General features: G+C 40.1%; 1 long non-coding RNA gene across 3 annotated transcripts; it reads left to right on the top strand.

Annotated features, from left to right (window-relative positions):
- Positions 1 to 1,930: 1,930 nt before the first annotated feature.
- Positions 1,931 to 13,944, top strand: LOC122559918. Of its 3 annotated transcripts, none has more exons than XR_006314601.1 (3): positions 1,931 to 1,982; positions 10,515 to 10,617; positions 13,692 to 13,944. It is a non-coding gene; the product is annotated as an uncharacterized LOC122559918 (long non-coding RNA). The 3 variants fall into 3 exon arrangements; XR_006314600.1 differs by lacking the exon at positions 1,931 to 1,982 and adding an exon at positions 6,946 to 7,066; XR_006314602.1 differs by lacking the exon at positions 1,931 to 1,982 and adding an exon at positions 9,878 to 9,938.
- The last annotated feature ends 3,097 nt before the right edge of the window (positions 13,945 to 17,041 follow it).

Below are 17,041 nucleotides of genomic sequence, written 5' to 3'. Positions count from 1 at the left end.
TCCAAGTCTCTGTCTGCACAGTGGGAGGCAAACACTTTTTTCCTTGGGGCCATGTCCCGATTACTGAGGCTTGGATGACACAGTGTGAGGGGCACTTCCTTACCTGTAGTGCATGAAATTGTGAACAGCTGGGCTTCAAAATGGCGTCATAGCTATTGAAAGCCCGAAGGTCACGGCAGTGATGAGCACTCCTGCCTTTGCTGCTTGAAAGATTCCCTGAGCAAGGGTGCCAAGACCCCATTGAATAATTAATAAAATGCAGAGCAGACAATTGCATAAGGAAAATCACTCTGAGCATGGTGGATTGGGCGCCATCAATCTAAACCAAACTATTTAACTCCAAATTGGAAAACTCAATCCCATGTTTCTGGTCGGCAGCTGACTGGCTAGGTATAAGATAGTCCCAGGAGTTAAAGGAGCACATGGGGATTTAATACTCACTCTGATCCCTCCCAGTTGTCCCCCTTCCCACCCCTTCCCTACTTGTGCAAGGCAGACAGGAAAATATTTACCAGCGCAGTCAATGGATTGTGATCAGGATAGTTACCTGGCCATGTTGATCTTTTTCCCCACTTTACCAGGTTGGTGACATTGAGACGAACTGCAACTATGCACAAAGAGAGATCAAACATGGCACCTTCTTGATCAGTGAGGCAAAAAATTAAATATGCAATATAATTAGAAACTATTTGCAAGATTTCTTGCACTGAGGGAGCCAGCATGAAAGTTCCAGCTAAGCAAAGTTCAAGTACATATTAATTATAGTAATACAGTAGGATGTTACTATAATGTACTATTTGGAAACCAGCCAAACAGTACATTATAGCAAGGTGCACAGTGTAGTGAGAACCCATTGATTCCCCATAACTGGGCCTAAACAGCCTACAAATTCTGATTAAATGTAAACTAAAACTGAAAAGAAATAAAAAGCAACTAAAATTAAAATGGACAAAACAATGTCATAACTGCTCTTTCACAAAGTTGAATTTCAAAAGCCATTAGCCAGAATAAGAGAAAATATCTCTGAGTTAGTAAAAGATCTAGAGTAATAAGGTCAGATTGCAACTGTGTTTTTTGGAATGTAACTTTGACAATGCTCTGATAGAATCATTGAACATCAAAATTTCTGGCCTAGCCCTTGGAAAGGAAGAATTGTGGGGAGGGTTTAATGCTGCAGCATCGGGGTGGGAGTGGAAGGAGTTAGCAGGATTCTACCCTCTGCCTAAGACTTTTCACCTCATTGCACCTCATATCAACCATCAGCTTCCCTGAAGGCCTAAGAAAACCCAAACCAGAGGAATTGATTGTTCTCCTTAAGAAGCCCTAGAAACAAAAGAATAAATGGTTAATAGGGCAAATTCCAGGCCTCATCTCTGTCACCATGGTGTCATAGTGTAGTCGGATATTTGCATGGATAGGTATGGACAGTTGCTGCTCAGCTGTTGCTGTGGACAAGAACAGCCTCTTCAGCCATGCAACACAATACGGGATGGGTTCTGCATCTGCCACACTTTTATTGGTGGAACAGAACTACAGGGTTTCACAATCATGAATTCTACAGCACAGGAAGAGGCCAACTGGCCACAGTATCTGCAGAAACTCTTCAATAAAATTTCTTTGCACACATTCTTCATAATCAATGTGTCTAATGTTACCTTTCTGATATTAACGCACTGCTCTTTTTCAATATCTGTTATGGTTTCTGTTCCCACCTGGTAAGGTATTCTGTGTTCTAACAATCCCCTTCAAATGTAAATTCTCCTAACCTTCCGTGTTGTGCTGAGTGCTGCGTTATGTCTCAGAAGATACAGAGATGACTCACCCAGGTGTGTCCAACTGTTTTATTTACTCTGCTATTGAAATAGCTGCAGACACAAGTTTATATCATTTACATTTAGATTTTCTTTCTCAGTATTCATTCCAAGGCAGGACTTACAGTACATACAACTGAGGATAGTTAGCAGCTACACATTAGCAAACAAGTGAGTAGTCCAATCTCCATTTTTAGATGAATGTTCCTTGTTTTATCTATTGTCAAAATCAATCATTATTTTGAATATCGATATCAGATTTTCTTATCATTTTAATGAATCTTTACTTATGTCCTTGATATTCTTTCCAAAGTAAAGAATTCACAAGTGGATTGTTTATGGGGAGGTGGCAGCATTATGCTGATGTCACTGGACTAATAATCCAGGGCTCAGGCTGGGAACAATGGTATTAAAATCAAATCACACTGTGGTGTCTGGAGCAATTTAAGTTTAGCTAATTGAAAAAAGCAAGCTGGAATATAAAGCAGGTCTCAACATGATGACCGTGAAACTAATATTAAATGCTATCAAAAAAACCCTATGGTTCACAAACGTGACCATCCTTACCTGGTTGAGGTTACATTTGTTTCTGAATGCACAGCGATGTGATTGGCTCTTAACTGCCTACTGTAGTGGTCTAGCAAGTCATTCAGTCCAAGGGCAATTAGAGATATGCAACAGATATGGGCCTTGTCAGTGATGCCCACTTACCATGAAAATCTATTAAAACATCTTAAGTATGGTCCAGCTACATTGAATTGTCTAAATTTCACGTTACCTTTTTGCTTTCTTATCATGGCCTATTTTAAATACAGTCTAGCACAACAGCACCTCCACATGTTTGTAGGCTATTCTTCATGTGATAAAATATCCTAAGAAGGATGCAGTTACATTGTTGGGGCTGTATTACAGACCTACCAACAGTGAGCGTGAGGTAGAAGAACAAATAGGTAAACAGATTATGGAAAGATGTAGAGGCAATAGGGTAAAGGTGATGGGAGATTTTAATTTTCCCAACATTGACTGGGATACATTTTGCATCAGCGGTCTGGATGGAGTAGAATTAGTACGAAGCATCCAGGAGAGCTTTCTAGAGCAGTATGTCAATAGTCCGACGAGGGAAGGGGCCATATTGGACCTGGTACTGGGGAACGAGTCAGGACAGGTGGTAGAAGTTGCGGTGGGGGATTTCTTTGGGAACAGTGACCACAATTCTGTAAGCTTTAGAATACTCAGAGATAAAGAAGAGAGTGGTCCTAAGGGAAGAGTACTAAACTGGGCCAAGGCCAATTATATCAAAATTAGGCAGGAGCTGGGAAATATGGATTGGACACAGCTACTTGAAGGGAAGTCCACATTTGAGATGTGGAAGGCTTTCAAAGAGAGGTTAAAGATAGTGCAGGATAGGCATGTCTTATTCTTATATAAGAAGCAAGCGGGTAACTAGAGAAAGGATTGGTCCATTAAAAGATAATGAAGGAAGGCTGTGTGCTGAACCTGAGAGAATGGGTGAGATTCTGAATGATTACTTTGCATCAGTGTTCACTGAGGAGAGGAACATGATGAATGTTGAGATTAGAGATAGAAGTTTGATTAGTCTGGATCACATTGGCATAAGTAGTGAAGAAGTGTTGGGTATGCTAGAGATTACTAAGGTGGACAAATCCCCAGGACTGGATGGGATTTATCCCAGGTTGCTGAGGGAGGCGAGAGAGGAAATAGCTGGGGCCCTGACAGATATCTTTGTGGCATCCTTAAATACAGGGGAGGTGCCGGAGGACTGGACGGTTGCTCATGTTGTCCCCCTGTACAAGAAGGGTAGTAGGGATATTCCGGATAACTACAGACCAGTGAGCCTGACGTCGGTGGTGGGGAAGTTGCTGGAGAGGGTACAGAGAGATAGGATCTATTTATATTTGGAAAAGAATGAGCTTATCAGTGATAGGCAACATGGTTTTGTGCGGGGGAGATCGTGCCTTACAAACTTAATAGAGTTCTTCGAGTTGTTAGATGAAGGAAGGGCTGTTGATGTCATATACATGGACTTTAGTAAGGCGTTTGATAAGGTTCCCCATTGTAGACTAATGGAGAAAATGAAGTCACATGGTGTGCAGGGTGTTGTAGCTAGGTAGATAAAGAACTGGTTGAGCAACAGGAGACAGAGAGTAGTAGTTGAAGGGAGTTTCTCGAAATGGAGAAAGTTGAGCAGTGGTATTCCACAGGGGTCAGTATTGGGGCTACTGTTGTTTGTAATATACATAAATGATCTAGAAGAGGGCGCTATTGGTATGATCAGCAAGTTTGCAGATGACACAAAGATTGGGGGAGTAGCAGAAAGCATAAGGGACTGTCAGAGAATACAGGAGGATATAGATAGACTGGAGAGTTGGGCAGAAAAGTGGCAGATGGCTTTCAACCCAGACAAATGTGAGGTGATGCATTTAGGCAAGACTGATTCTAGAGCGAATTATACAATGAATAGAAAAGCCTTGAGGAAAGTTGATGGGCAGACAGATCTGGGAGTGCAGGTCCATTGTACCCTGAAGGTTGCTGCACAGGTGGATAGAGTGGTCAAGAAGGCATATAGTATGCTTGCCTTCATTGGATGGGGTATTGAGTATAAGAGCTGGCAAGTCATGTTAAAATTGTACAAGACATTGGTTCGACCGCATTTAGAATACTGTGTACAGTTCTGGTCGCCACATTACCAAAAGGATGTGGACGCTTTGGAGAGGGTGCAGAGAAGGTTTACGAGGATGTTGCCTGGTATGGAAGGTGCTAGCTATGAAGAGAGATTGAGTAGGCTAGGTTAATTTCACTAGAAAAAAGGAGATTGGGGGAGACTTGATTGAAGTTTACAAAATCATGAAGGATATGGACAGGGTGGATAGAAACAAGCTTTTTCCCAGGGTGAAGGATTCAATAACGAGAGGTCACGCTTTCAAAGTGAGAGGTGGAAAGTTTAAGGGGGATACACCCGGCAAGTACTTCACACAGAGGGTGGTGGGCGTTTGGAACGTGTTGCCAGCAGAGGTGGTAGAGGCAGGCATGGTAGATTCATTTAAGATGCGTCTGGACAGATACTTGAGTAGGTGGGGAACAGAGGGATACAAATGCTTAGGAATTCACCGACAGGTTTAGACAGTACATTTGAATCGGCTCAGGCTTGAAGGGCCGAAGGGCCTGTTCCTGGGCTGTAAATCTTCTTTGTTCTTTGTTCTAAGGCTCTTCACATGAGTGACTATAAAACAAATTTAGCATCAAGGCTCAACATAAGGTCATAGATCAGCGAGCAAATACTTGGTCAAAGAGGTGGGTTTTAAGTAGTGTTTTAAGAGAGGTGAGATTGACGGAGAGTTTGAAGAAGGGAGGTCTCTAGTTCAGGATCTAGACATCTGCATTTGAATACAAGTTTTCCAAATTCTTAAGATCTCTACATTTAAATAATTTAATGTTTCCTTATTGTATTAAACTTCTTCAAAAGTGTAATAACTTTGTGCACTTTCCTCTCCTTTTTCCCACTGTACTATCTCCCACTTTTCTACATTAAATTTCATTTGACATCTATTTACCAGTCTTCTAATCCATCCAAGTCCTGCTGAGTTACTTGTGGCAGCATATTCGTAGTTAGCACTATTCTGTATTTTGAGGTTTAACTGTTCCAACATATTTAATTCTAGTATTTAAAAATAGCAACAGAGGATTAGCAAGTTTTACTAAATTATGTTTTGTGTGACTGATGTGGTGCTTATGAATGATGTCAGCACTGGAGCAGGGAATTTTTTCACTCTCTTTGCAGCCAATGGCTGTATCAGGCATTTAATATTGCCAGGCTAATACATTCTGCATCCATGAGCAATGAGGGAATGCAATAAAGAAAGACAAAAGTAAAGACAAAGAGGAAAAAGGCAAATCACTTAGCTCTTTAATTGCCAAGATTAATTTATAAAACTTATTTATCCCATCGATTTGAGGCCAGTTAATGCTTATGTGACGTGAAGCATTATAGTTTCACTTAGCAAACACAGTAATAAAAGCAGCTAATATCTCTCTCCTTCTATCCCCCTCCATCTGCCGCTGGTAAAACCAATTGTAACATTACCATGAGTGTAATCAGCAGAAACAGATTGGTCTCACTCATAAGATGGCTAAATTCACAGGCTGGGTCCACATTGTGTTATTACTATTAAACGAGTAGAGAGAGGACCGAGAATGACTTCATGAGGTATTACTATCACGATGTGGAAATCCAGATAAAGAACTTTTTTTTTAGAAAGTGCCTCATCCACAGCTGTCTCAGGGATTTTTTTTTTGTTGAACTTCATTTGGACCGCTTCTGAAAATAATCCTTTAAACTGAACGGAAATTTTAAAACTCCTAATATTGATACATTCCCCATTTGACATGTGCCATGAGAAGCATCCCTGTTCTTATTTTTGATAACCTTCTGGTGAGAATGTGCCAACGTTACACACAAAGATCTCCTTCCCGCATTGTCAACCAGGGCACAATGCAATACTGTTACCTTTGAGAGAGGTAGGTTGATAGTGGTCCAAGTCCCACTCCAGAGACTCAAACACAAAGCCTGGGTTCACAATCCGGAGTAGTACTGAGTGTGTGCTACATTGTCAGTAACCGTGCTTTAGGTGAGATGTTGAACTGAGACCCAATCATCAGGAGGGTGTAAAATATGTTCATATTTAGTAGATGAACAAGAAGCTCTCTGCCATGGCCTATATTTATCCCTCAACAAACATCAGGAATAAAAAGCAGATATTCTGGCTAAAATCAGATAGCTATTTGTAAGAGCTTGATGAGAACAGTTGATTGCCATGTTTCATACACAATAAAAGTGACTGCACTTCAAAAGGATTGAATTGACTTTGGGAGATCTTGAGATTTTGAAAGGAACTTTGTAAATCTATCTTTTTTCTTTCTTTTAATGTCATGGCCAAGAAATTAATTGCTCTGAGCCGCAATACAGCATGGAGAGGAGCATGAAAACAACTAAGCAGTATACCTCAGGGTGAAATAGAAAACCTGCATGGAGTTTAATATTTAAACCAAGTTGGATTATTGCCCTTTCAGACAATTAACAAAATGCAGTTCTTTTGTGTCTTAGAATACCAGGAGCAATTGTAGAATCCGTCTGATCTTCAAGACATAAGACTGGTTCCCAATCTTGATGTTTTTCCTAAGCTTGGTTCCAGAGATCAGCACATTGGGATAATAATATGGACGGTTGTAAACCCAATGTAAGACCTTGATATGGAAAACAAAAATTCACTTGGCTCTCAGGAACACAATTGCTTTGGCACAAGTTTTTCATTAGTCGATGGCTGAATTTTTTTACAACAATCCTCACATAAGAGTCTTGAATGCATCAGAAGAGACTACAAAATGTTAAATGTTCAGCCTGACAGAAAATTCAATGTGATTTTGGATGTGGTGCAAATGTGCAGCAATTTACAAAGTGGTGCAGCCAACATAACTTTTAACCCTCAAACGTTATTTGTTGCAGAATGCTTTTAGAAAATAGCTGCAGAATATTATTTGTGCTGAGCTAACATTAAAGATGTAGAATGGGGTGAGTTAAGGAGGCTCACATGGATAACAACATTAGTGAAGATTTTAAGGGTTAAAAATTCTATATTTGGCTTGTAGCATTCTATACTTCCTGGGCCTACATTGATATCAGTGTTCTGAAGTTTGACATTTTAAATTTTGATACTGTGTCCAAGATAAGATGTTTAGTTTAAGTTACAATATGCTTTTGATATGAAATTAGATTCCCAAAGATTCAGCAACTTTTACTTGACAGAGGGAAAAGAAGGGGGACTGGGACGAAGGGGCCAATTTAATGAAAGCAAAGTGCTGTGGATGCTGGAGATCTGAAATACAAACATAAAGTGCTGGCGAAAACCAGCAGGTCTAGCAGCAAATATAGAGACAAGAACAAAATTAACATCTTGAATCCAACAGAACGCTTTGGAATCTAAATTAGGGAACAATCTCAATGGAGAGTAATATCAAACTCAAAATGTTAACTCTGCTCCTTTCCACACAGATGCTTCTCCAGCATTTTCTGTTCATACCAGTTTAATGATCTCCTCTGGAGGGTATTCGGTGCCCATCCAAACTATAATTTCTCTTCAGTTATAGACAATAGGGAGGCCATTACCTCATTCAAAAACTCCAAATGATTCAAAAGCAAAATACTGCAGATGCTAGAAAGCTGAAATGAAAACACCAAGAGACATACGCAAGGCTAAATAGTGGGATAGAAAGCTGGGGGCACATATTGTGGTCACTTCCAAGAGTCACAATGGAACTAAATGCTGATCTGGCATTAAACGGCCTGTTTTTGGGGTTCATGAGATTTTACAGATGAAAAGCCTACCCCCACCTACCCCCATGTGTTGTCAGTCATCTGACTGCTTGGCAATTCTTCAATCCTAGCAGTGACAGTAGGAGTGGGGCTGCAGGAGGTCCAGAGAAGTATCCTGTCTTGGAGCCTGCAAAGAAGGTGACTTGAGCCTGCCCGCCAAAACCAGTCATGTAGAACCTTGTTGAGGAGTGTGCGAGATGAGGTGCTTTGAGTGAGGGTGGCCCTTACTGCTGGGGTGTCCTCATAGGGCCCAGGGTGCACAATCAAGAGGGACCCTCTTCCAAATCAGCAGGATGCCAGCAGGGTATACCTTGCAGTCTACCCATATGGCATGGCTCCATGCCCTGACAGAATACCAATAGAGGCAGAACATAGGAGTCACTTGAAGAGTGTGAAACGGCCCAGTGGGAGGGAGAACCCCTCAACCTTCTCCACCCATGAATTTATCAGCATAGAAGAGAATGTAATGGGTTCTCCACATGTGCTTTTTATGTGGCTCACTTCCATCTTCCAACCAAGTCCCAGGAGGAAGCAGTAAATTGCACCCATTGGGCTCTCCCCAGTGGGAGGATACTGAGGCAGTAGAGACAGTGCAGCAAAATTCATAACTAAAATACTTCTTGGTGTAAGAGAATAGGAATACTTAGAAAATCTTGATAAGTACCTGCTCCTAATGTCTGAAATGGGGCTTGTTGCATAGGCCCTACGACAAGAGAACACCTGTATATTTGCCTGTTGGCTTCTCGAGGTGTCCTTAATTCAATGTTTGATTGAGAGGTGCCAAAGTTGGGAAGTGGATACTTGTTGAGTGCCAACCCCTTGCCCATTCCTCTCCCCATTCTTCTACGATCAATAGATACTCCAGCTGATGTCTCGGTGACTGTATAAATGGCAATAGCCAGATGATGCTGATGAGTACAAATTGTGGAGTTAATCTCAGGAGGATTCAGGTAAACTCAGACATTTGGATTCCTGTCTGAGCCCACTATGTGAGAGACAGACTATTGCACTTTAGAGATGTGCCTTTAGCTTGTTAATGGCAATAGCATGATATCCTTTGTATTTTCTCCGTTATGAGTCATTGTCCTATAGATTAAATAAACTATCGACTAAAATTAATCTTTCCCTGGGGTGGGGGAGTCCAGGACTAGAGGATATAGGTTTAGGGTAAGAGGGGAAAGATATAAAAGAGACGTAAGGAGCAACATTTTCACTCAGAGTGTGATGCATCAATGGAATCAGCTGCCAGAGGAAGTGGTGAAGGCTGGTAGAGGTACAGCATTTAAAAGGCATCTGGATTGGTATATGAACAGGAAAGGTTTGGAGGGATATTGACCAAATGCTAGCAAATGGGACTAGATTTGGTTATGATATCTGGTTGGCATGGACAAGTTGGTCCGAAGGGTCTGTTTCCGTGCTGTACATCTCTATGATTCTATGACTCTATGATTAGTTTACAATTGGCCTTGTCCCATCAGAGTGTTTATCAAAAAGATAAGCAGTTTGTATTCTTGTTCATGTGTGAAATGATAGTATCCAAAAGTTTTCATCAACATAATCTCAGATGGTGTTGGGGGGAGGGGGGAGGTTTGGGATTGGCGGGGCTACAGTCATGACCAGCCCACCACCATCCCATATTAATAGGAGCTAAATTCAGCAGGTCAGGAAGCCTGTTTGCATTTAAGGCCCTTAAGTGGGCTCTGTTCTTGCAGTTCCATTGTTCGAGCTGCAAGGGAATGGTGAGTAGCTCAGCAGTTTTCACTGAACAGGAAGTAAGGGACATACTTTGGAGGATCCCTGTTACAATCAGGTGCAGCCCCTCATCCCTTTATCTGTCACACCCAATTTTTAAAACATGAACACTCCTTCCTGGGGCCTTCCAGACAGGACCATCTAAAATCCCCAGATTTGGTAGAGTGCTAGTGTCCATGGCACATTGTCATCAGGGACTGCCTATTGTCCAAGCACTGGTCACCACTCAATGCTGGCAGCACCTCCTACCCCTAAAGAGTGGTCAGTCCCAGTTTTAATCAGTTAATGTTGACTCCAGTGTATTATTACTGCGCACAGCCCGCTTTCAAATCTCCTGATGGATTTTTCTGCTGGAGGAATTCTTGGAGTCAGTTCATGAGCAAGGCCAGTGATGCCGAACTTCAGAAAATATTTCATACAGACCCCAAATTTGTAACAAGCCTGTTGAGCCTATTTCTTTTCTCTCAAATCTATTATTCGCGTCACACAGGGATGTGGCTCATTTTAAATCTTCACTACACCTGTGTTTTTAACCTCCTCTTCTTTCCCCCTTTCTGTATTAGGGTAATGGAAGAACTGGGGAGCCCCAGAAGCATATTCCTGGACTGGGGTCTGGTGCAGGCAGTCAGACCACACGTGGAAGCCCGTATGCTGAGCTGCTGCAATGTAATGTTTATTTGAAATATTTTTATCTGACTGTAATGTTAATCCCTGAACTTTGTCTTATTTCTAACTTATTTTTTAAACAAATTAATGCAACTACTCTTCTTTTTATTCCCTTTTGTATCTAAAATTTGTACCTCGATACTTGTACCTAAGGTGGGGCCATAAGAGGCCACATTGTAAAATTTTTCACTGTACTCCTGTACTTGAGTACATGTGACAATACAGGGTAGTCCAATCTGTTCCATATTGAATATTGTAAGGTAATAGAAGAATTTGAACTTACTGGCTGTCTGCAATGTGAATATTTCTCGTATTTATGCCAGTCTATAATTGGGTAGTCACAGTTGATCCTGGTTTGTGCCCCCATGCTCAGTGGGTCTGGATAAAAAAAACAAAAGAACTGAGGATACTGTCAATCAAAATCAAAAACAGAAATTGCTGAAAAAGCTCAATAGGTCTGGCAGCATCTGTAGAGAGAAATCAGGTGACCCTTCATCAGAATGGAACCCTTCCTCCTGAATGTTGAATGTTTTGCATAAGGTAATGGATATGAAAGGGTTAAGCTGAGCTAAACTGAAGCTCTTCCTCTTCCGATATATAACACAGCTTCTGGGTGGAGCATTGGGCAACTTGTGCAGGCATGAACTCTCAATGGAGACCCAAATGTTTTACCTGTGTCATCTTAATATTAGTTAATATATCTTAGGATTAATGCAACCTGTACATAGTTACTGAGCTACAATTTGCTATCAAAGAAATGGATATTTTCTTCTGAGGCTTATCTCTGGTCCATCCTCCACCATATACTACTGAACAACCCTTGGATATGTGAATATTGGAAGGAGCTTTGGTGGCAACACACATGTATGCACACACCACCCAAACTTTACAGCAAGCGCTCTCGTTCTCATACACCATACCTGCCAAGAAAAGGTGTATGGAAGTTCACACTTCTCTGACTAGGCAGAAGAAATGTTCACAACTAAGCCACAGGCTCAACCCCTGCCACATAGATAATAACACAATACTGTGCACAGACATAACATCAAACATTTTGCCTGTAGTAAGGTTAAATGGGAATCTCTCCAACAAGTGTGCACTGCTTTTGATTTTAGCAAATATAACAGATTTTTTAATACAATATCTGCAGCTAGGATCAGATGATTACATTAATTTACATATGTTCTTGAATGTCTGCAGTGTAAATTAAATCCCCATAAGATTCACAATAAATGGATCGAGTCTGGCTTGTGTAATATTCTTTTTAAATAGCGATCTTGCTTATTTAGCATCTGGTTTAAGACATTTGCCAAAATCTCTCCCAAATGGAATTTAAAACTTCACGGCCTGGTGATTTCCCATTTAAAAACTGACTAAATTAAAGCAAATTGCTGTGACAACAGTGAAGTTCGGTTGTTTTAGACTTCGCCACAAACTTTTGCAGTAAAATAGTAAACTCAGCAAAACTGTTGAACTGATGAAAGTGAGTTTTCTACTGGTTGTATGGGTAAGTGGGCTTTTTATTTTGTCAGTTTTGTTGTTGATATGGATTTTCTAATGCTGCTTGCTTCTTGTACCAACTTCCTTAAGTCATAAAACAAACAATTCAAAACCTAATAGAGAGTGTTATCATTTATCATGAGGGGAATTGAATACCAAAGTAGGGAGGTTGTGCTTCAGTTATATAGTACAACACATCTGGAGCATTGTATTAATCACCTTAGAAGGAAAAAATACTATTGGAGGGGTTCAGAGAAGGTTTCCAGACTAATATCTGGAATGAGAGGACTGTCTTATGATAAAAGATGGGACAAGGCAGGCTTGTACCTGCTGTTGTCTAGAAAGATAAGATGTGATTTGATTAAAATCCTGAGGGGGCTTGACAAGATAGCTGTGGAGAGGATGGGAGAATAGCGAACAATGAGTCATTGTTTAAAATTCAGGGTCACCCATTTAAAACAGATATAAAGCGAAATTTGAATCTTCGGAACTATCTTCCTGAAAATGTGAAAGAAGCAGTGCCCTTGAATAATGTTAATGCAAAAGTAGATAGATTCTTGTTAGCAAGGGCTAAAAGGTTATCAGGGGTAGACAGGAATGCAATTTGAGTTTAGAATTAGCCATAATCTTAATGAATAGTGGAGCAGGCTCAAGGTGCTAAATATCCTACTCTTGCTCCTAATTCCTTCATTTGTATCTGAGAACGATTTGCTAATTGGGTACCCAGGTTGGTGCTCTGATAACTTAGTATCCCTCAAAAATGATGCTATATTGAATATAGCTTTCAATGATTTCAAGTATACAAAAAGCAATAATAATTTTTCACCATTTCCACAAAGCATTCTTCACCTTCTGTAATATGCATTTTGTATTAGCTTTACTTTACAGCATTGCACTATAATGGCTGATGAAATTAACACTCTATATGGTAGAAATTCTACTGAAAGAGGTGCATTTTAGAAGGAAAAGCAGTAGAATCTCCTTAGGTAATAATAATTAAGAATTGGTAAGCTTTTTAAATATCACTCGTAAGAGACTGCATATTTTTTCATTTCTGAGGCAATAAACTGACATGGAAATCTGGTAAAATTAGAATACCAGTAAAGTTTTGCAATTGAAAATCAAGAACTATAAATATTGTTGAGCTGTGAGAGATAATGTTCTTTTTGAAGCATTACAAGGGAGAATTTGAAACTGAGTGGCATCAACCATCTTTTGAGTTAAATTTTCTGCATGAGAGAGACAACTGATGAGTTAAGCTACAGAGTATAACAAGGCGTTGTGACTGCCAAGAGCAGCAGAGCAGACGAAATGTCCAGAACTTGCAAACGGAAAGTATTCTCTCTCCTCCTACCTTTACATGTGGAACAAGACATTAGAAACAAGAAAGCTGAGAAGAAAGAACTCTAAAAGAAAAATATCTGATTCTGTTCTGAAGGAGGGTCACCATACCCAAAACATTAGCTCTGCTTTCTCTCTACTGATGCTGCCAGGCCTGCTGAGTTTTCACAGCCATTTCTGTTTTTGTTCGGACTTTCAGCATTCACAATTCTTTTTTTTCCTTTTGTTTAAAGATCTAAGTCCACCTGACTTGAAGGATGACCATCCTCGTACAGACAACGGCTTGCCACAATCGCTATAATTGGAAGGACTAAGAAAGTAACTTTCCACCTTGTGATCTGATCTTTCAATTTTGTTCACACTGTATATATTCTTTCCACCCACAATATATGTGTTAAACCATTTGTCTTTGACTGTCTTAATCATGACTAAGTGTGTGTGTGCATTTGGGGTGCTGAAGGGGCATAGCTTAAGTTGTAGAAATTAGAAACCCTTTTTTTGATTTTATTAAAGTTAAGAGTGTTACAATATATAAAGATTTTTCTCTTTCTGATGAAACTTGCTGTGAATTTGTTCTTTCCCTGCATGGCAGTCAGTCAGGCAATTCAGTCATTTTTAGTGTTCTCACTGTGATTTTATACATTTATAGATTTTGTGCCAGTTAGTGAAATAGTGTGACACAATTATAGGAACACTCTTCCCAGTTAAGATGTGATATTATGTAAGCTCAGGAAATCTTACCACACAGGAGCCAATTTGACCTACATTGTTTTGTTGGCTCTTTCACAGAGTTACCCGACTAATCTTATTCCTCTGTGTTTTCCCCACAATGCCAAATGCGTCCTTAGTCAGCACCTTCCAAACCCACAACTGATACCAGTCATAAGGACAAGGAGAGCAAATGTATGGGAATGCTGCCACTTGCAAGCCACTCACCATCCTGACTTTAAAATATATCACTGTTCCTTCAGGGTCACTGGGTCAAAGTGCTGGGACTCCCTGTCTAATAGCATTGAGAGTTTATCTAAACCAAATAAGCAGCAGCAGTTCAAGAAGGCAGCTCACTACCACCTTCTCAAAGACGATTAGGGATGGGCAATAAATGCTGGCCCAGCCAGCAAGTTCAACATATCATGAATGAATAAAAAAAAATTAAAACACATTCAGGAGAGGATAGTACTAAAATAATCAATTGAGTATTTAATACTTCCAATCTGATTTTTTTTTTAAATTACAGACCATATGAGAAATATACACTAGATTAGATGGCACTTTAAAGTGACAACCCAGGTTGTGGCAGTTTGGGTGTATAATTTCCTTAATAATGAAAAATATATTCGTGCTTTGCATTTGAGATTTGTCATTGTATGTCATTGAATGACATTGTAATATTTCCGTTGACTTCTTAATTGTTGACAGCCATGTAAGTTTGAACTATCCAGAGCTGTAACAATAGGGGCTCTGAAGTTTGTCACAGATTCTAGCAGCTGATATATACATCAATGCATCAGTGATGCACAGTTTATACAAAATGACATACAAAATCATGCATCAGCGATGCACAGTTTATCAAATATTTTGTGTATGTAAATCTGTCATATATAACAATCACAATTATATTCTCTTTGATTTCATTTCAAAGTGAACTTTGCCATAATTGTGAGAGCAATTTATACTCAAAAGCTAATGCTTTCTGAGCACATCTCAAAGGTGTATCCACTCACTGTCATCTGGTTTGAAAATTTATCCAACAAAATTCTTTGTTTCTGATTGTTTTACTAAAACGACTGATTTGTGTTGCTACTGCTGTTTTCTGCTTTTCAGATGCTGCTTAAATGATTTTTTTTCCCAAATAGAGCCTTACTTCATTGATATGGCAATGCTGTTTCATTTTCCTGGTCTTAATACAATATCTCTACACTACTTCTGGAGGTTCTACCACATTTTGTGATCAAATTGGAGGCTTCTCACCTTTTGCCATAGAAAGGGGAAACTTCCTTATTCTTCAAGAACAAAATGAAGGCATCTCAATTTTTCAAGGGAAAAGCAGATTATTCCCTCCTTTCATGACCTAATAAACAATACTTGTCTTTTTCCATGACTCTTCTAAATAAACTCAGGTACCTATGACCTTAATAAGTTCTTCTTACTTTAACACCACTTTAAGTTATACATTTCCAGCTGTTATTGCAGCCTTTATGATCTTCTTACTCCTCTGTTATTATGTCTCTGATTAGGTTTTTAAATTGCCCCTTTGCTGACTGATGTTAATGTGTTAGAGCCACCAGCGTTAGAAAACAAATTGTTCGAAGGCTTAGAGACATTCAGTATCGGGTACAGAAAAACATTAAATAAGGATGCTTATACTCCATTATAACTCTCCATTGTAGGAAGATTCTGCATCCCTTTTTGAAACAAGTTTATAAGCAACTGGAATGAGTGACATTTTCTGCTAATAATACCAAACAAAATGGTGTTCAGGCATAATTACTGTACCTAAACCCAGTTGGCCTCTGGGCATTTGTGTTGATCTAACACACCTCATCAAGGCAATAATGGTGGAGGAGGCAAGGGTCTTGCTCAACTCTAGAGGATTACAGGCAGGCGAGGAAGGAGCTCAAAAATGGTCTGAGGAGAGCCAGGAGGGGGCACAAAAATAGCTTGGCACAAAGAAAGAGTAGGGCCGATCAGGGATAGCATAGGGAACTTATGTATAGAGTCTGAGGAGGTAGGGGAAGCCCTAAATGAGTTTTTTGCTTTTGTCTTTACTAAAGAAAAGGACCTTGTAGTGAATGAAACCATTGAGGAGCAGGTAAGCATGCTGGAATGGATAGAGATTGAGGAAGTTGATGTGATGAAAATTTTGACAAACATTAAGATTGACAAGTTGCCAGGGCCAGACCAGATTTGTCCTCGGCTGCTTTGGGAAGTGAGAAATGTGATTGCTTTGCCACTTGTGAAGATCTTTGCATCCTCGCTGTCCACCGGAGTCGTACTTGAGGACTGAAGGGAGGCAAATGTAATTCCTCTCTTCAAGAAAGGAAATAGGGAAATCTCTGGCAATTACAGACCAGTCAATCTCACGTCTGTTGTCTGCAAGGTGTTAGAAAGGATTCTGAGGGATAGGATTTATGACCATCTGGAAGAGCATGGCTTGATTAAATGCAGTCAGCATGACTTTATGAGGGGCAGGCCATAGCTCACAAATCTTGTTGAGTTCTTTGAGGATGTTACTAGACAAGTTGATGAGGGTCAAGCGGTGGTTGTGGTGTATATGGACTTCAGCAAGGCATTTGATAAGGTTCCCTATGGTAGGCTCATTCAGAAGATCAGGAGGAATATAGGGAAATTTAGCTGTCTGGATACAGAATTGGCTGGTCAACAGAAGACAGCGGGTAGTAGTGGAAGGAAAGTATTCTGCCTGGAAGTCAGTGGTGAGTGGTATTCCACAGGGCTCTGTTCTAGGGCCTCTACTCTTTGTAATTTTTATTAATGACTTGGATGAGGAGATTGAAGGATGGGTTAGCAAGTTTGCAGACGACACAAAGGTTGGAGGTGTCGTTGACAGTATAGAGGACTGTTG

Source organism: Chiloscyllium plagiosum, chromosome 20 (genome assembly GCF_004010195.1).
Source record: "Chiloscyllium plagiosum isolate BGI_BamShark_2017 chromosome 20, ASM401019v2, whole genome shotgun sequence".
Taxonomy (NCBI): Eukaryota; Metazoa; Chordata; class Chondrichthyes; order Orectolobiformes; family Hemiscylliidae; genus Chiloscyllium; species Chiloscyllium plagiosum.
This window is presented reverse-complemented; position numbering and strand designations above follow the sequence as displayed.